Consider the following 21,951-nt stretch of genomic DNA (forward strand, 5'->3'; position numbering starts at 1 on the left):
GGAATCGATCACGAAGGGCTTCTACATCAACCTTGCTGCCCTTCCGATGATGTGTGAGTAGTTTATCACATACCTACGAGTCCATAGCTAGTAGTGATAACCCACAAGTATAGGGGATCACAACAGTTTTCGAGGATAGAGTATTCAACCCAAATTTATTAATTCGACACAACGGGAGCCAAAAAATATTTGCAAGTATTAGCAGTTGAGTTATCAATTCAACCACACCTATAAGACTTAATATCTGCAACAAAGTGATCAGTAGCAAAGTAGTATGATAGTAACGGTAACAGTGGCAATAGTAACAATAGCAGTTTTGTAGTGATTGTAACAGTTATAACCTAGAGCGACACAGAACTAGCTCCAATTCATCAATGTAATGTAGGCATGTATTCCATATACAGTCATACGTGCTTATGTAAAAGAACTTGCATGACATCTTTTGTCCTACCCTCCCGTGGCAGCGGGATCCATAAAGGAAACTAAGGGATATTAAGGCCTCCTTTTAATAGAGAACCAGAACAGAGCATTAGCACTTAGTGAATACATGAACTCCTCAAACTATGGTAATCACTAGAAAGAATCCAATTATTGTCACCTTGGGGTATGCGGATCATAAATCGTAAAAGGTGCATATCACTTGCAAGATAGGATCAAGAACACAAATATATTCATGAAAACATAATAGGTTCAGATATGAAATCATGGCACTTGGGCCCTAGTGACAAGCATTAAGCATAGCAAAGTCATAGCAACATCAATCTCAGAACATAGTGAATACTAGGGATCAAGCCCTAACAAAACTAACTCGATTACATGATAGATCTCATCCAACCCATCACCGTCCAGCAAGCCTACGAAGAAATTACTCACTCTCGGTGGTGAGCATCATGAACTTGGCGGTGAAGGAAGGTTATGATGATGATGGCGACAGATTCCACCCTCTGGAGCCTCGAACATACTCCAGATTAGCCCTCCCGATGAAGAACAGTGGGTGGCGGCGGCTCCATATCGTAAAACATGATGAATCCTTCTCTCTGATTTTTTCTTGGTGAATAGGTTTATATGGAGTTGGTGTTAGGGTTGCCAGAGGTCCAGGGGGCCACAAGCTCACCAAGCGCGCCCTGGGGGGTGGGCGTTGTCGAGGTTCTAAGTCTGACAGTAATGTAGGGGGGTAAGTATGGAGAGGCAAGATCTTAGCTATGGAGTAGTTGTAAGCACACGAGGTTTACGAGTTCAGGCCCTTCTCGGAGGAAGTAATAGCCTTACGTCTCGGAGCCCGGAGGCGGTCGACTGGATTATGTGTGTATGAATTACAGGGGTGCGAACCCTTTACACTGAGGAGGGGGGTGGCTTATATAGAGTTCGCCAGACCCCTCCGGCCCTCAGTTATGCAGGGTTTTAAGTACATTAAGGTCGGGCGTTACTGGTAACGCCCCTAATAAAGTGCTATGATGACCATAAAAGCTACTTAATGACCGACCGGTAGCGTGCAGAGTGACTTTAGGTCTCCTGGCCGTCGAGTGGTTGGATCTTGGTCGAGTGATTGCTTCCTGGTCGAGTGTCTTCGAGTCTGTCGAGTGGAACACCTCCAAGTCGATTGAAAGGTGATTTGTTCTAGAGATGTCCTTGGGTAGGGCAGTTAGGACAGGTCCATGACCCTACCCTAGGTACATAGCTTCATCATTAGCCCCCGAATGGATCGAGGTTTGAGTGGGGAAGGAGTTGAGAACTTCTCCGTCGTGCCATGAGCATATCTTGTTTCGGATCAATGAACCTGAGTGACGACAACAACTTCCTTTTCAGTCGCCTTGATCCATTCTTAGTTTTTTGTCGAGTGAGTTTCTTTACTTGAAAAGCTCCGAGTGACGGTGTGGAGGAGATCTTCCGTCTGACAAGTTGTTCTGCTGCCCGCAGATTTCGCGGGATTCGAATTTTGGGAAGTGCGCGGGACGGGGGAGGCCGTAGTAATCGTATGGGATAGGGCGGAGCCTCCTCGATCTCCGCGCCACCTTTTTCGCCACGTATCGCGCGCGCGACTGTTGCGGGATTTGATAGGATCGTCCGGGCCTACCAGTCAGCCACTCGGAAGTAACCTCATATAAGGCATCGGACCGGGGTTTCTTGAACAGTGCGTTCTCATTTCCTCTCCTCCTCCTTAGGCTTCTTCGTCGCGCTCGCTCTCGCCCCAGCGCCGCCGCTCCGTACGTGTCTCGCCGGCGAAGATGGGGAAGGAGAAGACGGCGGCTCTGGAGCGGGCGAAGAAGGCGACGGCAAAGGCAAAGGGGAAGGCGACCAGTCGGGGTGGATCTTCCTCACGAGCCGGCCTGCCGAAGGGCTGTATCCAGGGCGACTGGATCCGCTCGACGATCCGCCAAGAAGACCTGGATGACCTAGCCGACAGAGGACTGATCCCCCATGGATCGGCACGGCTTCCGGGGAAGGAATCCGAGCCGCAACCTCGGGAGGGTGAGCGTGTTCTCCTTGCCACTCACGTCGACCGTGGGTTTTCCTTGCCTCCTCACCCTTTCTTTCGGGGATTTCTGAATTTCTTTGGGGCACAACTCCACCACTTCACTCCCAACACAATCGTGTATCTCGCTGCTTTCGTGTCTTTGTGCGAGAATTTCTTGGGTTGTCGGCCTCACTGGGGTCTTTTCAAGCACATTTTCACCTGTCGTTCTCAGACGGTGAAAAAGGCCAATCCGAGTGATGAGAGAACACAAGTGATTCAGATGTGTGGGGGTCTTGGTGTTTAGATGAGAGGGAAAAGTTCCTTCCCGGCCATGATTCTTCCCGACTCGGTCCGCGGATGGCAGTCGACCTGGTTTTACTGCAAAGACCAGCCGACGCCAGGGCAGTCGACTGGCCTCCCTCCTTTTACCATGGACAGAGTGAGGAAACCCTCCTCTTTGAAGGTGATCCCGGAGGAGAAGGCGCAAGTTAGGGTGCTGGTCGAACGAGTGGTCCAGCTTATCCGCGACGGGGTCACTGGTATGGATCTCTTGGAGGTTTTCCTTCGGCGGCGCATCCAGCCTCTTCAAGCTCGAGACCATCCGATGTGGATGTATTCAGGTCTTGACGTCACCACTCGGATTCACCCGGAGGAGGTCGATGACGACACGCTGGAGGGGTGGCTGTCGGGCATCACCGGAAACAAGGACAACCCCAGGGGAGCCAAGAGAGTTCCTCCATTCGACCAGTCTCATGAACTAGAAAAGGTCCGATTCTAAGCTTTTGATTATAATCTGAATTCACTCGCGCAGCTGTCCATACTGTGTGACTGACTTTATTCTTCCTGCTTTCTTTCAGGCCCTTATCGAAATGTACTTAGTGCCCAACGGAGAGCAAGAGCAAGACCTGGAAGGAGAGGCGAGCGGCAGCGACAGTGGCGAATGGCATTCTGACGGAGAAGGGGACGAAGAAGGCGATGACTCAAGTGACGAAGAAGAAGTCGAGTCGCCTCCTTGCAAGGAGAGGCGATCCAAGCTTGACCAAGAACGACCGAGCACCCGTGGAAAGGCGATTGCTCAGACTAGTCAGTCTTCAAAGCGTCCTCGGACATCTTCACCAACCCCAACTGAAAAAGCATCAAAGCATCCCAAAGTTGCAGAGCAGAAGCCTCGGAAGGCGCTGACGAAGATTAAGATTGACATCCCCGTCGCTTCTGCGTGAGTGTCTCCCTTTGTATTCACTCGACGCTCCGTGTTGTTTATTTTTTCTTGATTTAACCAGACGAACTTTGCAACCGGCAACGTTGCTACTTCCAGGACCTCAGATTACAGGGATGAGGATGAGGTAATGGAGGATGCAGTCACTTCCAATCTGGGTATGAATTTTGTCATTCTGTCTTTACTTGGCCGACTCAACTGCAATGTGTACCATTGGGTGATGTGATTTTGGCGATTGATCTTTGAACAGCTCCTAACATTATTGACCTCCCTGACGATGATGACGAAGAGCCCGAGAGGCCTTTGACGAGGAAAAATAGGAAAGCTCCTGTAGGCAAGGTGCCACAGTCGACGCTGATGGTGGAACCAGTCGTTCAGGACGCTGGTGACGTCAATCGGGGTTCTGTTACCTTCGCCGTGCCATTGTCGAGTGCCCTGCCTTCTTCGTCGACTGCTCAAGCTCCTGCCGACCCACCTTCAGTTTTTGCGATCCATCATGTCCCAGAGGACGAAGTGAATGCTGCCAAGGAAGCCATACGCCAGGCGGGCATTATGATGGAGAAGATGAAGGCGGTGCGGGACGCCAGTCAGGCCGCCTATGACGCCAGCTCGGCTCTCCAAAGCAATGTTCAGGTTAGTTGGTCACCGCTTGTTCTGTTAGGATATGCTATATGAAGACTCTCTTTCCGAAAATCTTTGCATTTGTACACCCACTGGGTGCGTCGATTGAATTTTTGGACTAGTGGGGGCACGCTGAGTGCACCCACTGGGTGTAGTCCCCGAGACTACAGTGGACTGCTGGCAGTTGACTGTAGTCTTTGTATTTTGATTCTTTCGCTCGATCTGGTCTGGCCGTGTCGAGTTGCTGTCGTTTTTGGTAGTTTCGCTCTTCCACTCGGTCTGGGCGAGTGGGATCAAAACCGGTGGGGGCACGCCAAGTGCACCCACTGGGTGTAGTCCCCGAGACCGCGATCGACTGTTGGCAGTCGACTGTGGTCTGAGTTCTTCTTTCTTTCTCTTTTTTTACTCCCTGCACTCGACTCCGGCGGGCCGGTCGAGTGGGATCAGAACCGGTGGGGGCACGCAAAGTGCACCCACTGGGTGTAGTCCCCGAGACTATGGTGGGCTGCGGGCAGTCGGTCGTAGTCTTAGTATTTATTGTCTTTGTCGTTTTTCGCTGTAAAATAACTTCCCCTTCCTGATTGCAGAAATCTTGTGATCTTGGAGCTCGCTTTGCTGACTTGGAGAAACAGCAGATCCAGCTAAACCTTGACTTGGAATTGGATCAGCAAAATCTGAAAAAAGCTCAAGACGAGGCCGCTGGTATGGAAGGTAACTGATTGCCGACTAAACTTCAATATATCTCTTTGGTCTCTTGTTTGATTCAATTATTTATTTTGCAGAGAAAATGAAGTTGGCTTTGGACAAGAAGGACTCGGACCTCGCCGCCGCGCAAAAAGCATCCCAAGACAAAACAGTTCTCGCAGAAGAGAAGCTTGCTTCAGTCGGAACGCTTGAAGGAGAGGTGACTAGACTGACATCTTGTCTTAATGAAGCTAACCATGAAGTGACCAGCCTGAAGAAGGATAAGGTCGCCCTAAACAAGAAGTTGGAGTCTGCGATCCGCAAGAGGAATGACACAGAAGCTTATCTGAGGACCCTTGCCAAGAAGCTTTATCTCGTGCTGGGAGGTATTTCTTTTAATCCTACTGTGTTGATGCTTGCCATCGGATTTTGCTCGGTTGATTGAACTGACTTTTGGCTGCAGAACTTTGTCAAGACTTTGATGAAGAAACTGGAAGGGTCGAGACAGGTCTGGACCCTATCGCTTCCCCGGTCTGTGATGAAATTGCGATGAACGTGCTCCGACTAGAGTCCCGTATCGCCAGTGCCACAAGCTACCTCACACGCTTGAAGGAGGTTGTCTCTCAGATCGACTCGACGCTTTGGCCGGGGGCAACGCTTCAGAATGATTTGGAATCTCTGATGAGTCGACTGACCGAGATCCCTGGCCGAGTGCAGGAATGGAAGAAATCCTCCGCCCGGTGTGGTGCTGATGTGGCGCTGTCCCTGGTGCGAGTCCATTGCAAGGAGGCTCGTGAGGACAAGCTAGCTGCGATCAAAGTCGCTAACACCAAAAAGCACGACTTCCAGTCCTTCATGGAGACTTTCATTGCTGCCGCTACCCGGATCACTGATGGGATCGATCTGGACTCGTTCGTGGAGCCTGCCAGCCCTCCTCCGTCCGAGTGAACAATCTTATGAAACTTGGATACGCTTTAAATTTGCCTCGGAATGCCGAGTGGTTTCTGTAACCGTTAAACTCCTTCGGGCATGGTGCCCGAGTACCTTTGATTCGCTGCTTGAAACCTTTTAGTATTTATCTGAACTTGGTTTACCGTTGAATATCTTCATGAATTCTCCGTCGAGTGGAACTCGTTCTTCACTCGAGACAACTTTTGTATTTGTGGCGCAGCTCCAAAGGAGAAGGTAGCAGTCTACCTGCACCTCGTCGTCCTTGTGGGTCGGGATGGAGCACACGTTGTATTTGTGGCGAAGCTCCGAAGGAGAAGGTGGCAGTCGACCTGCACCTCGTCGTCCTTGCGGATTGGGATGGAGCGCACGTTGTATTTGTGGCGAAGCTCCGAAGGAGAAGGTGGCAGTCGACCTGCACCTCGTCATCCTTGCGGATTGGGATGTGTTTCGTACTGAGGCGAGTACTGGACTGCAGCTAAGCCTCCGAGTGGGAGGGTCGCTCTCCACTCGGTAGGATTTTTCAAACTTAGGCGGGTACTGGACTGCAGCTAAGCCCCCGAGTGGGAGGGTCGCTCTCCACTCGGTAGGATTTTTCAAACTTAGGCGAGTACAGGACTGCAGCTAAGCCCCGGAGTGGGAGGGTCGCTCTCCACTCGGTAGGATTTTCAAATACTTAGGCGAGTACTGGACTGCAGCTAAGCCCCCGAGTGGGAGGGTCGCTCCCCACTCGGTAGGATTTTCAAATACTTAGGCGAGTACTGGACTGCAGCTAAGCCCCCGAGTGGGAGGGTCGCTCTCCACTCGGTAGGATTTTCATATACTTAGGCGAGTACTGGACTGCAGCTAAGCCCCCGAGTGGGAGGCTGGCTCACCACTCGGTAGGACTTTCAAACACTTAGGCGAAACGGGTTCGCAGCTAAGCCCCCGAGTGGGAGGGTCGCTCTCCACTCGGTAGGATTTTCAAATACTTAGGCGAGTACTGGACTGCAGCTAAGCCCCCGAGTGGGAGGGTCGCTCTCCACTCGGTAGGATTTTCAAATACTTAGGCGAGTACTGGACTGCAGCTAAGCCCCCGAGTGGGAGGGTCGCTCTCCACTCGGTAGGATTTTCAAATACTTAGGCGAGTACTGGACTGCAGCTAAGCCCCCGAGTGGGAGGGTCGCTCTCCACTCGGTAGGATTTTCAAATACTTAGGCGAGTACTGGACTGCAGCTAAGCCCCCGAGTGGGAGGCTGGCTCACCACTCGGTAGGATTTTCAAACACTTAGGCGAAACGGGTTCACAGCTAAGCCCCCGAGTGGGAGGCTGGCTCACCACTCGGTAGGAAATTATTTTTACAAACTTAGGCGAAACAGATTCGCAGCTAAGCCACTCATTGGGGGATTTCTCACGCAAACAAAAACAATAACAATCACTGGAAAATTATAACGCTCTTGTCTTTGATAAATAAACTACAGAAGTTTTTCTTATTACATCTCATCCGAGTGAGAATTCAAGTATAAAAGGGGCGGAGCAACTCCGCATTCCAGGCTCGTGGCTCATCAATCTGGCGATCGACATTATAAAGGTGGTACGCTCCATTGTGGAGGACTCTGGTGACTATGAAGGGGCCTTTCCAAGTAGGAGCGAGTTTGTGTGGTTTCTGTTGATCCACTCGGAGGACCAAGTCTCCTTCTTGGAAGGCTCGACTCTTCACATTTTTGGCATGGAATCGACGCAAGTCTTGCTGATAGATGGTCGATCGGATCATGGCCATTTCTCTTTCTTCTTCCAGGAGGTCGACTGCGTACTGCCGGGCTTGTTCTACTTCATCTTCACAGTAGAGCTCGACTCGGGGTGCGTTGTGAAGCAGGTCACTCGGCAAAACTGCTTCGGCTCCGTAGACTAGAAAGAATGGGGTTCTTCCAGTCGATCGGTTTGGGGTTGTCCTCAATCCCCAAAGAACTGATGGAAGCTCGTTGACCCATGCACCTGCTGCGTGCTTGAGATCACGCATCAGTCGGGGTTTTAGTCCTTTGAGAATTAAGCCGTTTGCTCGTTCCGCTTGTCCATTCGACTGGGGGTGAGCAACTGAAGCGTAGTCGACTTGTGTGCCTTGAGAGGCGTAAAAGGCTCTGAATTTGTCAGAATCGAAGTTTGACCCATTGTCAGTGATGATGTTGTGTGGAACTCCATATCTAAATATCAACTCTCTGATGAAACTGATAGCAGTGCAAGCATCAAGATTCTTGATAGGCTTAGCTTCAATCCATTTGGTGAACTTGTCGACTGCTACTAGCACATGAGTGAAGCCGCTCCTGCCTGTTCTCAGTGGTCCAACCATGTCCAGTCCCCAAACAGCGAAGGGCCAGACGAGTGGAATGGTTTTCAGCGCTGACGCGGGTTTGTGCGACATATTGGAGTAAAACTGACATCCTTCACATTTGTCGACTATCTCTTTCGCCATTTCATTCACCCTTGGCCAGTAGAGTCCAACTCGGTATGCTTTAGCCACAATGGTCCGAGAGGACGCATGATGACCACAGGTCCCCGAGTGGATATCATCAAGGATTATCTGACCTTCTTCTGGTGTTATACACTTCTGACTGACTCCAGTCGCGCTTTCTCTATACAACTGTCCCTTTATGATTGTAAAGGCCTTGGACCGACGGACGATCTGTCGAGCCTCTTCTTCGTTCTCTGGGAGTTCTTTCCTTAGGATGTACGTGATGTACGGTACCGTCCAGTCGGGAGTGATGACCAAAACTTCCATGATCAGGTCGACCACAGCTGGAACTTCAACTTCAATCGGATCCGTGGCACTTTTTGGCTGCGGGGCTTCTTCAGTGAAGGGATCCTCCTGAACTGATGGTGTGTGGATGTGTTCCAAAAACACATTGCTGGGAATGGCTTCTCTTTTGGAACCTATTTTCGCCAAATCATCAGCTGCTTGATTTTTCAGTCAGGGTATGTGATGAAGTTCTAACCCTTCGAATTTCTTCTCCAGCTTTCTCACTGCATTGCAATAACCAGTCATGGCCGGACTTCTGACGTCCCACTCCTTCATCACTTGATTAACCACCAAATCTGAGTCGCCATAGACCATGAGGCGACGGACGCCGAGTGAAATGGCCATGCGCAACCCATATAAAAGTGCTTCATATTCTGCTTTGTTATTGGAGGAATCAAAGTGGATTTGAAGAACATATCTGAGCTTATCTCCTCGGGGGAGACCAATACTACCCCGGGACCGGAACCATTCAGCATTTTGGAACCGTCGAAGAACATGGTCCAATGCTCTGAGTGAACCTGAGTCGGCAGTTGTTGTTCAATCCACTCGGCGACGAAATCTGCTATTGCTTGGGACTTGATAGCTTTCTTTGCCTCAAATTTGATATCTAGAGGAAGGAGTTCAATCGCCCATTTTGCCACTCGACCAGTTGCATCTCTGTTGTGCAGGATCTCTGAAAATGCAGCGTCGCTGACGACTGTAATGGAATGATCAGAGAAGTAGTGAGCAACCTTCTTTGTGGTCATATAAATCCCATATACAAGCTTCTGATAATGAGGATATCTTTGCTTCGACGGGGTCAAAACTTCGGAAACATAATATGCTGGGCGCTGAACTTTGAAGGCTTTTCCTTCTTCTTCCCGCTCGACCGTAAGTACCGTACTGACGACTTGTCCCGTGGCTGCGATGTAAAGCAGCAAAGGCTCTTTGCTGATTGGAGCAACAAGCACCGGCTAGGTGGAGAGCAGAGCTTTGAGCTCTGCAAACGCTGCATCAGCTTCAGGAGTCCACTCGAACTTGTCTGACTTCTTCATCAATTGGTAAAGAGGCAATGCCTTTTCACCGAGACGAGAGATGAATCGACTTAAAGCGGCCAAGCAACCAGTAAGCTTCTGGACGTCATGCACTCGCACAGGACGTTTCATCCGGAGTATAGTACTGACTTTTTCTGGATTGGCGTCGATTCCCCGTTCGGAAACGAGAAAACCGAGTAACTTTCCGCCAGGAACTCTGAATGTGCACTTTGATGGATTAAGCTTGATATCATACCTCCTAAGGTTGGCAAAGGTTTCAGCAAGGTCAGTCGGCAGGTCGGAACCCTTCCATGACTTGACCACAATGTCATCCATGTATCCTTCCACATTCCGACTGATTTGAGTGAGCAAACACTTCTGAATCATCCTCATGAATGTGGCTCCGGCATTCTTGAGGCCGAATGGCATGGTAACATAACAGAAGCACCCGAATTGAGTGATGAAAGCTGTTTTGATCTCGGCAGGTCCATACAGACAGATCTGATGGTACCCGGAATAGGCGTCTAAAAAAGATAGTCGCTCACATCCCGCAGTCGAGTCGACTATCTGGTCAATGCGGGGAGAGGAAAATGATCTTTCGAGCAGGCCCGATTGATATGTTTAAAGTCAATGCACATGTGAAGTGACTTGTCCTTCTTGGGGACCATGACAACGTTGGCGAGCCACTCGGAGTGGTAAATCTCTCGGATGAACTCCGCTGCTAAGAGCCGAGCCACCTCCTCACCAATAGCCTTTCTCTTCTAGACGGCGGACCGTCGGAGATGTTCTTTGACAGGTTTTACTTTTGAGTCGACTCGTAGGCGGTGCTCAGCCAGCCCCCTGGGAACACCCAGCATGTCAGAAGGCTTCCATGCGAAGATGTCCCAGTTCTCACGGAGGAACTGGATGAGCACTTCTTCCTATTTGGAGTCGAGTGTTGTTGAGATATGAGTCGGAGCAGCACTGGGATCGGTCGGGTGAATGTGAACCGGCTTCGTTTCACCAGACGACTGAAAAGCTGATTCTGTGACGGGCTTCTTGGCTCGCAACAAATCACTCGGGTCTGCAGTCTTCTGGTATTCCTGCAGGTCCACCACTGCCATCTGAGCATCAGCGATCTTTGAGCCTTTCTGAAAACACTCTTCTGCTTTCTTCCAATTGCCTGTAACGGTGATCACACCTTTGGGACCAGGCATCTTCAATTTGAGATACACATAACATGGTCGAGCCATGAAGCGTGCATAAGCTGGCCTGCCCAAAATAGCGTGATAAGCACTCTGGAAATCCACAACTTCAAACGTCAACTTTTCTTTGCGATAATTCTTGGAATCACCGAAAACCACATCAAGATCAATTTGGCCGAGTGACTCAGCCTTCTTCCCAGGAATGACTCCATGGAAACTCATGTTGTTGGTACTGATTCTGGACATCAGAATGCCCATCCCTTTCAATGTCTCAGCATACAGTATGTTCAAACCACTGCCACCATCCATCAAGACTTTGGTCAGTCGAGTGCCTTCAACAACTAGGTCGACCACCAAAGCTTGCCTCCCAGGGGTGGCAATGTGCGTTGGGTGATCGGACTGGTCGAATGTGATGGCAGTCTGAGACCACTTCAGATAACTGGGTGTCGCCGGAGCAACCATATTCACCTCACGGTTGATAACTTTCAGTCGACTTTTGCTTTCAACATCATCAAAAATCAACAAGGTGGAATTGACCTGGGGGTATCCATCATCACTGTCTTCCTTGCACTCAACTTTGTCCGACTCCTTTTCCTTATCTTTGGGTTGTTTGCCCTGGAACTGCTGGATCAAGAGCCGACACTGTCGAGTGGTACGTTTTGGGTAAATGAGCTTACCCTCTTCATCTTTCTTGGTGTGGATGTGACATGGCAAATCCAACACATCATTTTCGTCTTGGTCTTTAACTTTCTTGGGGTTCCAAGGCCCTTTGGGTTTCCCCTTAAACTTTCCTTGAGTTACATCCAAGGCTTCCCCAGGAGCAGCTGGCTCGGCTTTCCGCTTCTGTTTCCGATTGGAATTTCCTCCTCCGGTTTCTTGGGCGACTGACTTGTGCTTGCCACTCCGGAGTCGATCCTCATCTTCACCATTAGCGTACTTGGTGGTAATCTCCATCATCCGATTCAGAGACATGTCTCCAGTTCGACCGAATTTCAGATTCAGTTCTCTGTACTTGACGTCTTCTTTGAAGGCACAGACTGCTTGGTGATCAGGCACATTCTCTAACGTGTGATGTAACGTGATCCATCTCTGGATGTAATCCCTCAAAGTTTCATTCGGCTTCTGTACGCAAGACCGCAGTTCCGTCAGCCCTGCCGGTCGCTTGCATGTTCCTTCAAATGTGGTGACAAACACTCGGGCGAGATCTTCCCAAGTGTAAATGCTGCTGGGTGCTAACTGATTCAGCCACGCTCTGGCCGAGCCCTCCAACATGAGAGGCAGGTGCTTCATGGCCACTTCATCATTGCCACCGCCAATCTGGACAGCCACTCGGTAGTCTTCAAGCCAAGTATCGGGCTTGGACTCACCAGTGAACTTACTGACTCCAGTCGCCAACCTGAAGTTGGGAGGAATCACAGCGGCCCTGATGGCTCTACTAAAGCACTCTGGCCCCGAAACATGTACTCTGCTGCTGGTAGGTGCATCTCTGTCGTGACCTTCTCGGTGAGCTCTGTTCCTGTCGACCAAACCTTGAACGAGAATGGATCTCGCATCAAAGCCTAGTTCCCTAGGGTCGACTGGAATCCTTCGCCCAACATTATGAGGGCGCCTGTCATCCTGCTGTCGAGGCACATACGATCCACTCCTCGGGGGAGGGGTGGGCACTCGACGTCGATCGCCACGATCGAATCGGTGATCATACTGCTCACGGTTCCCGTGCTGATCACGCCGGTCCCCACGTCCCTCATGCCTCAAGGGGAGATCTTGGGCTATGAGCCGACTGGACTGTGTCTGCAGCAATGGATCTGCTATGAACCCTGTTCCGCGACTGAGAAACGGCGGAATTCTGGTCTCCTGCTGCCCGGAGTAACGCTCTGATCTACAACAAGCCTCTGCCAGCTTCTGACTGGGAAGGCTGAATCGACTCTGCTATACGGGCTGCAGCTGCTAAATTGTGAATCGGAGTTCAATATACCCGCGGGGGCAGAAAGAGCTGACGTCGACTGGATTCTGGAACCCGTTGTCCTGCACACTCGTCGAGTGCTCGCTGGAGGTTCTCCAGTCGAGTGCGCTCAGCCAAGTTTGCCAGGCGCGCGTCCTCCAAGGCATGAGCCTCGGGGGTTTCTCCAATGATAGGAGTGTGCAGTACATCCATGTTCCGGCAACGAAGTTCTTCCCTCTGCAGCGACGTGAGAGGCTCGGGGAGATATTCCTCATGGGGATGCGACGGGTCGCCTCCACCTGCGCCTCTGTCGATGCGGGGAAAACCGGGAGGACTGCGCGGTCCATCGACCATCAGAACCTCCGCCACCGGATCACTGCTGTCGCACTCGGATGCGGTCTCTGCGGAGCCAGTCGACAGGTCGAACAGGCCGTAGAGGGATTCGTCGGGCTCAATCGCCGCGACTTGAGGGGTGGCCGACTGGCGTGCCACCGCGTGTCTCACCCACCGCTGAAGTCTCGACCGACCGGAGTGCTTGCGCCGACGGGAAACAAGGAGGGAGGACAACACAGGGGCCGACCGATAATGGGTCAACGGTTGCCGCAAGAGGACGTCACGGACGCACGCGCGAAAGTGCGTTGCCCCACGGATAGGGAGTGCGTCCACGTTGAGCAGAGCCTCCTGAAGCCAAGCGGAGTCGTCGGCGATGAACGTGAGTGCGCCGAGACGGATCTCACTGCCCTCCACCAAAACTCCGCCAGAAACCATGATGATTTGGATCAGAAAAGATCGCAACTCCTCCAACAAATCGCTAGGACACCTGCCCCACGGTGGGCGCCAACTGTCGTGGTTCTAAGTCTGACAGTAATGTAGGGGGGTAAGTATGGAGAGGCAAGATCTTAGCTATGGAGTAGTTGTAAGCACACGAGGTTTATGAGTTCAGGCCCTTCTCGGAGGAAGTAATAGCCTTACGTCTCGGAGCCCGGAGGCGGTCGACTGGATTATGTGTGTATGAATTACAGGGGTGCGAACCCTTTACAAGGAGGGGGTGGCTTATATAGAGTTCGCCAGACCCCTCCGGCCCTCAGTTATGCAGGGTTTTAAGTACATTAAGGTCGGGCGTTACTAGTAACGCCCCTAATAAAGTGCTATGATGACCATAAAAGCTACTTAATGACCAACCGTTAGCGTGCGGAGTGACTTTAGGTCTCCTGGCCGTCGAGTGGTTGGATCTTGGTCGACTGATTGCTTCCTGGTCGAGTGTCTTCGAGTCTGTCGAGTGGAACACCTCCAAGTCAATTGAAAGGTGATTTCTTCTAGAGATGTCCTTGGGTAGGGCAGTTAGGACAGGTCCATGACCCTACCCTAGGTACATAGCTTCATCAGGCGTGCCTCCTGAGCTTGTGGCTCCTGGGTGGCCCCCCTCTGGTATCTTTTTTCGCCAGTGTTTTTTATTTATTCCAAAAATATTCTCCTTAAATTTTCAGGTCAATCCGAGAACTTTGATTTCTGCACAAAAACAACACCATGGCAATTCTGCTGAAAACAACGTTAGTCCGGGTTAGTTCCATTCAAATCATGCAAATTAGAGTCCAAAACAAGAGCAAAAGTGTTTGGAAAAGTAGATACGATGAAGATATATCAAGTAGCTAGATGTCTTCTTCTCTCTCTTTGATCTTCAATGCAATGTTCTCTTCGATGTTCTTGCAGATCTATTCGATGTAATATTCTTTTGCGATGTGTTTGTGGGATCCGATGAACTGTGTGTTTATGATTAGATTATTCATGAATATTAATCAAGTCTTCTATGAATTCTTTTATGCATGATTATTATAGCTTTGTATTTCTCTCCTATCTATCCGCTTGGTTTGGCCAACTAGATTGTTTTATCTTGCAATGGGAGAGGTGCTTTGTAATGGGTTCAATCTCACGGTGCTCAATCCCAGTGATAGAAGGGGACATGACACGTATTTGTATTGTTGCCATTAAGGGTAAATTGACGGGGTTTATTCATATTGGTTGATTTATTTTGTCTACATCATGTCATCTTGCTTAAGGCGTTACTCTGTTTCTCATGAACTTAATACTCTAGATGCATGTTGGATAGCGGTCGATGGGTGGAGTAATAGTAGTATATGCAGGCAGGAGTCGGTCTACTTGTCTCGGACGTGATGCCTTTATACATGAGCATTGCCTTGAATATCATCATAACTATGTGCTTTCTATCAATTGCCCAACAGTAATTTGTTTACCCACCATATGCTTTTTGTTCGAGAAAGAAGCATCTAGTGAAAACTATGGCCCCAGGGTCTACCTTTATCATATATTAAATCCAAGAATACCTTACTGCAATTTATTTACCGTTACTTTATTCTGTGTTTTATTTATCTATCTATCACAACCACATTTTATCCTTGCAAATAACTGCCAAGGGGATTGACAACTCCCTTTTTTGAGCAATAAGAACATCAAGAGAGGCCCCTCCTGTTATGTATTAATCATAAGGTGGATATGTACAGGGGGGTTACAAAGCCATTTTGGCTTGAAGGTTGATGAAATTACAAGGCTAGGTTTGGTACAAAAATGTCAAGAAAAATATGCCACCTCAGGGCAACTCTAAATTTCAAAATCTGTAGATCAGATTGAAGAGCTATCTTCCAGTCTTGTAGGGAGGCAGGAATCTTCTCAAAACACAACCTGTTTCTTTGTTTCCATATGTTCCAAGCTGCCAAGATAGAAATTTCCTTGAACAGTTATTGCTGCCAGGTTTGTGCTGCATGGTCAAACATGTCCTGCATCTCCATATTGGTGTCCCAATTTATGTTTATTGATTGCCAACAAGTCCTACTAAATGTGCATGTGAAGAACAGGTGTTTGTTTATTTGTTTCCAGTGGCTCTGAGTTGTAGAGAACGCATGAGTGGTCATCCCCTATGTTGAAGTGTCGTCTGCATAACAAATCTCTGGTGTTGACTCTATCCATGTGCATCAACCAGGAAAACACCTTGTGCTGCATGAGGCATTTAGATTTCCAGATTGTTGTGATGTAGCCAGGAGGCATCAGTTCTCTGAAGAAAAATTTATAGAATTTTTTTGGCTTGAAAGTTGTATCACCCCAGCATGTAATCCTTTCATCCGAGACCAACGGCTCCAGGTTGATCGCCTCCATGTGTGCCTGAAGCATATTATATTCCTGCATGGCCTCCACTAAGATAGGTAGATGGAAGTTGTGTTGGAGGCTAAGGTTGTTGTGAAATTGTGCCAGGGACATGTCTTCCTCCTTGGCAAAGGAGTACATGTGTGCATATGTATTGTGTAATGGGTTTCCATCAGTCCAGACATCCTTCCACAGCAAAATTGTATCTCCAACCATCGGAATACAAACAGTAATGCCCCTGTAAATATCAATCAACGAGAATACATCTCTCCACCAAAAGGATCCACATACTTGCATGGCTTGTGGTGGGTTGTCATTGTAATATTTATCCTACAGGAGCATGACCCAAGGTGTATCCGCTTTGTGCATGAATTTATGAATGAATTTCAGAAGAAGTGCTTGGTTTTGGATCTTTAAGTTTAACACGCCCAATCCTCCTTTCTTTTTCGGATGGCACACCAGGTCCCATGTAGCTAAGGAATGTGTGTGTGGATCTCTGTCAATCACCTTATGCCAAATGCAGTGTATTCTAGCCCGGTCAAATAATTCAATCCGTTTGTCTGGTAGTTTCAGCACACACATGGCAAACGACAGTAAGGATGATGGTGCGGAATTTACATATTGGATCCTGCTGCCATAATTCACCAGATTGTCATTGCAGTGAGTCTTCTTTCAATTCGGTTAACTAGCGGCATAAGCTCTGTCACAGTGGGTCTTGTGGTTCCAAGTGGGAGTCCTGGGTATGGGAAAGGCATCGACCCAACCTCACACCCCAATGCATTTGCCAAATCCTTCGTGATTTCTGTATTGATATTGATATGTATGAGGTGCGACTTGGCGTAATTGATTTTGAGTCCTGTTGCCCGAGCATAGTTGTCAAGCAGACTTTTAATTACTAGAAGTTGTTCATTATCTACGGGCAAAATCAGTAGGTATCGTCCGCATACTGTATCACAGGGTAGTCTTCAGAGAGTGGTTGGTCAATTAGGTGTAGGGACACGACCTCAAACGGTCAAGTCTCTGTGTTTCATTGTCATCCCTGGATCGGTAATGCTAACACACACAGTACTCGAAGGATTTATAACAGAGTAGCAATCACACACTTATTACATCGAATGTCTCAAAAGAGAACTTGTTACAATAAATATGGCTTAAGGCCATCTAAAACGATAACAGCGGAAGACTTGGAAGATAAAGTGAGTCCATCAACTCCAACGGCATAGCTAAGTGCATGACAAACGACCTATCGCGTCTTACTCCTCGTCTGAAAAGTCTGCAACATAATACGTTGCAGCCCGGAAACGGGTCAGCACATGGAATATGCTGGCAATGTAACATAGTAGAGCAATGAATAGATAAATGCTATCACTACATGCATATATGGCTGGTGGAGGCTCAATGGTTATATGGTTTTTGCGAAAAAGCCAATTTTTCCCTACAACAAAGGAATATATTTTATTTAACTATCATGGTAGTTGAAACATTGAGAATGGTACCCCCATCTCAATCCCAATTAAAAGTAATTATCATCCCAAGAAATTAAATTAGAGTGATGAGATACAGTAGGATAATCCAAGTACTAGATTCTCAAGATGTCCATAACCGGGGACACGGCTAACCATGATTAGTTTGTACACTCTGCAGAGGTTTGCTCACTTTTCCCCACAAGACTCGATCTCCTCCATTATATTTCTCGCACTGCATGGTGTTTGAGAAACGGATGACCGAGACACGGTCTTTCAGAAGCATTAACTCTTTACTCCGGGTGGACAGTTACACCTACTTTCCCTCTACATCTGCTAGCCCACCACTGAAAGAGGTCACACAACATACTCAACTATGCTAGAGCCCATAATGGCTTGTGGCTGCACACAGAATTTTATAGCATGAATAACCTTTTGATCCCTTTGAGCCTGGGTGGCGGACCGTAGGAGGATCACACGGTATATCCCCGGGATCTCCTAGGACAAGACTGGTATATCCCCAGGTGCCCAAAACAAGCAATCCACCCAGATGTGTATTAAAGTTGCCACCTTAAGTTGAACCATCAATTAACAATCTCACATCTGTCATGGATACACTCAAACCCAATCCACGTCTACGAGCATAGCATGGCAATATAAGCATAACGTAGAAGTAACTCCTAGGGTTTGATAATAAAACAGGGTAATAGGTTCTACCTTATCATCTACTTCCCAATACCCACAAGTTAATCACATCCTAATCATGCAATGTTTGGGGATTGGAACTAATGCATAAAAACTGGGTATGAAAGAAGTATGATCAATGTGTCACTTGCCTTGCTGATGATCCGCAAAACCTAGAGACTCGTAGTAGCACGCTTCGCACTCTGGGTGTTCTATCGCAAACAAACAATAGCGTACATAAGCAATCAAGCAAAGAAGCACAAGTAAATCTCAAATAAAAAGATCTAACCATAAAGTTCAACTGAAGAACTACGGTTTGCAAAAAGAATCAAATCAAACGGAGCAACGAAACTCAAACTGCGAAAGAAAGAAGATCCGATTACTAATCTGGACTAAAGTCAAATTTCACAGTACCAAAATCTTGTTCAAGTTGGTTAAACGGAAAGAGGGTTTCGAGACGAAGATCTAGGCACTTGAATCGCTTGATTCCGATAACGAGCGAAAAGTTAAACTAAAACTAAGATCAGGGCAGAAATCGCGATCAGAATAATCACGGAAAACCCTGGAATAAGAAAAACTGGCGAACAAGCTAACGAACGAACGTTCGCTGTCTGTGGCTAACGGGTGTACGGCGTCCGTTAAAACGAACGTATGGACGAACGTCCGTTATTTAACCGAACCGAGAAAAACCGAAACAAAACCGGTCTAAACATATTAAAAAAACTAGGGTTTACAAAAAACCGATCGGTTTTTACCTATCCGAAAAAACCAAACGGCGGCCGGATCGGATCGGAACGGCGGCGGCTCCAGCGGACGCGACTGCGGGCGACGGCGGGGAGATGGACGCGGCGTGGGGCGACGCGGGCGGCGGCGAGCGGCGACGGCGGCGGCTGCGGCTGCGGGAGGCGACGAGGCGGGGTGATGGCGGTCGAGGCTGCGGGGCGGCGGCATATAAAGGCGGGGGGGGGGGGGGGCTTGGGGGAGGGGCAAGGGGAGGCCGGGTCGGCCACGGCGGCCGGCGGCTGCGTGCGGGAGGCGGAGTCCTCCCGGGGTCGGGGTCGGCGCGTGCGGCATGGGCCGGCTGGGCTTTCGGCCCAGTCGGTCCGAAGCAAAAGTTTTTTTTAATAATTTCGATGTGCAGAAAATAAAAGAAAAGATAAACTAAACGGACTCCAAAAATCCTAAAATAATTTTTCCCCGTCCTCTAAAAGTAAGCCGGACAAGGTGAACATTTATTTGGGCCTCTAATGCAATTTTGAAAACACATTTTTTTCCTAATTCAAATAAAATAGCAATAAAACTCCAAATAAAAATACAAATTGATTTTAATATCCCCCCAATATTCATTTATTTTGGAGAAGTCATATTATCTCCTCTCATATATTTTGATATGGAATATTTTTGGGATAAGAATTAATTAAAACGAGGGCGATCCTTGATTCTATATTTGATACAACTCAAATATGACAAACGGTGAAATCCCCAACTCTCTCTGAGGGTCCTTGTGTTGCTTAGAATTTTGAGGATCGCAAAACGAAAATGAAATAAAATATGATATGCATGAATGACCTTTGTATAACATTCCAAATTGAAAATTTGGGATGTTACAAACCTACCCCCCTTAAGATGAATCTCGCCCTCGAGATTCAGGTTGGCTAGAAAATAGGTGCGGGTGGTCTTTGCGTAGATCATCCTCTCGTTCCCAGCTGGCTTCATCCTCGGTATGGTGGCTCCACTAAACTTTGCAAAACTTGATAACCTTACTACGAGTAACTCGGCTAGAAAACTCGAGAATCTTGACAGGTTTCTCCTCATATGTCAAATCACTGTCCAATTGTATTGCTTCCAGAGGCACTGTATCTCTCAGAGGAATATCAGTCATCTTAGCATGGCACTTCTTCAACTGGGAAACGTGAAACACATCATGAACTCCTGACAGTCCTTCGGTTAATTCCAACTTGTAAGCAACCTCTCCCATGCGTTCCAAAACACGGTACGGTCCCACAAATCTCGGGGCTAACTTTCCTTTAACTCCAAAACGCTTAACTCGTCGAAGTGGTGACACTCCCAGATATGCCATGTCTCCGATTTCATAGACTACCTCCTTGCGTTTTGAGTCTGCATAACTCTTCTGTCTGGACTGAGCTACCTTCAGTCTATCTCGAATTAGTTTAACCTTCTCTTCGGACTCCTTAATCAAATCGGGTCCAAACAACTGACGGTCTCCAACCTCATCCCACATCAACGGCGTTCCGCACCTTCTTCCATACAGGGCCTCGAACGGTGCCATCCTCAAACTGGCCTGGTAGCTATTGTTGTACGAGAATTCTGCGTTGGGCAAATTATCATCCCAACTAGATCCATAGTCTAGTGCACAAGCTGTCAACATATCCTCCAGAATCTGATTGACTCGCTCTGTCTGTCCATCTGTCTGCGGGTGAAAAGCTGTACTGAACTCCAGCCTGGTACCCAAGGTCTGGTGCATCTGGTGCCAAAACTTTGAAGTAAAATGTGTTCCTCTATCTGATACGATGGTCCTCGGAACTCCGGGCAGACAGACGATCCTGGTCATATATATCTTGGCCAACTTCGCACTTGTATAAGTGGTTTTCACTGGGATAAAGTGAGCTGCTTTGGTCAAACGATCCACTACTACCCAGATTGAATCATATCCTGATCGGGTCCTGGGAAATCCGGTGATAAAGTCCATGCCAATCTTATCCCACTTCCATTCGGGTATCGGCATAGGCTGTAGTAATCCTGCTGGCTTCTGATGTTCAGCCTTCACTCTCTGACATACATCACATACGGCTACATACTCGGCAATATCCTTCTTCATACCAGTCCACCAGAAATGTTCCTTCCAATCCAAATACATCTTGGTGTTTCTGGGGTGTATCGAGTATGGTGAATCATGAGCTTCCTATAATATCAACTTCCTGATCTCGGCATTATTGGGCACATATATACGGTCCTCAAACCACAAGGTGTCGTGCTCATCCTCACGAAACCTTTGGCTTTGCCTTCACTCATCATCTCCTTTATCTCGGCAATTTCTTTGTCATCCTTCTGGGCTTCTCGAATCTTTTCCAACAATGTCGACTGAACCTCCAATGCTGCAACAAAACCCTTAGGAACTATCTCCAAACGAAGTTCCCTGAGATCCTCTACTAACTCTTTTGGCATACCTCCGCTTACGAGGGTATTGACGTAACTCTTCTAGCTCAAAGCATCTGCTACGACATTGGCCTTGCCTGGATGATAGTGCAACTTCATATCGTAATCTTTTATGAGCTCCAACCATCTCCTCTGCCTGAGGTTCAACTCCTTCTGAGTAAAAATGTACTTCAAACTCTTGTGATCCGTGTACACATCACAATGATTTCCAATAAGAAAATGTCTCCAGGTCTTGAGTGCATGCACTACAGCTGCTAACTCCAAATCATGTGTGGCATAATTCAATTCGTGCGGTTTAAGTTGTCGTGAGGCATACGAAACAACCCTTCCGTCTTGCATAAGTACTCCTCCAAGTCCTAAGCGAGAGGCGTCGCAATAACTTGGAAATCCTTGCGTATATCCGGCAGAATCAACACTGGGGTTGTAGTCAAACGTTTCTTCAACTCCTGGAAACTTACTTCGCATTCTTCAGTCCAATGGAACTTGGTGTCCTTCTTCAACAATGCCGTCATGGGCTTCGCAATCTTAGATTTTTTTCAATAAATCTCCGATAGTATCCCCCAGACCAAGAAAACTGCAGATGTCCCCAACTGAGGTGGGTGCCAACCACTCAGTGTCTGATTTAACCTTGGTAG

This window comes from Triticum urartu, chromosome 6A, assembly GCF_056163025.1.
Source record: "Triticum urartu cultivar PI428250 chromosome 6A, HENAU_Tu73, whole genome shotgun sequence".
In the NCBI taxonomy this organism is placed as follows: domain Eukaryota; kingdom Viridiplantae; phylum Streptophyta; class Magnoliopsida; order Poales; family Poaceae; genus Triticum; species Triticum urartu.